This window comes from Triticum aestivum, chromosome 5B (genome assembly GCF_018294505.1).
Source record: "Triticum aestivum cultivar Chinese Spring chromosome 5B, IWGSC CS RefSeq v2.1, whole genome shotgun sequence".
NCBI lineage: Eukaryota > Viridiplantae > Streptophyta > Magnoliopsida > Poales > Poaceae > Triticum > Triticum aestivum.
The window spans coordinates 640,023,946-640,024,535 of NC_057807.1; positions in this window are offsets into that span (position 1 = coordinate 640,023,946).

Below are 590 nucleotides of genomic sequence, written 5' to 3' on the forward strand. Positions count from 1 at the left end.
GGTAGCTCCGACGCCCTCCCGGAAGGTCAGGTGGCACCCACAGGCGCCACCGTGCCGACGTTGGCCATGCCGACAGGGGTTTCCCCCGATCCCAACCCGCACCTCGGGCGCCTCGGAGCCTGCCACCAAACCAACCACCATCGTGCGCCAACGCGGTCTTGAGGCCCCCACGCCGTCTCACCACGGCACCGCGAAGTGAGGATAGCACGACGAAGAATCAGAGCCGGGACTAGGGCATCAGCACCATCAGCACGCGGGAGGGCCCCACCTCCACCGTCCGCGACGGTAGCCGTCCAGACGCAATAGCGGGAGCACACCAGGCCCGTGGGCCCACCGGCCCGGCCGAGCCCTCGTGGGCTCGCAAAGCTCCCGCCTTCGCGCTGCTGCCGGCACGCCGGCAGTGCCGCCGCCCCAATCCGAGCCGCTCTTCCTCCTCACCGCGCCGCAGACAACGAGGCTACGCCCAGGGACCGGCCCGCTAGGACCCAGATGGGGCCCTAAGGGCCCAGATCTGGGCCGAGGACGCGCCGCCGGCCACCCTGCGCAACCAGGCCGCCCCGCCGCCAAAGGACGGCGCCACCACCGCGACG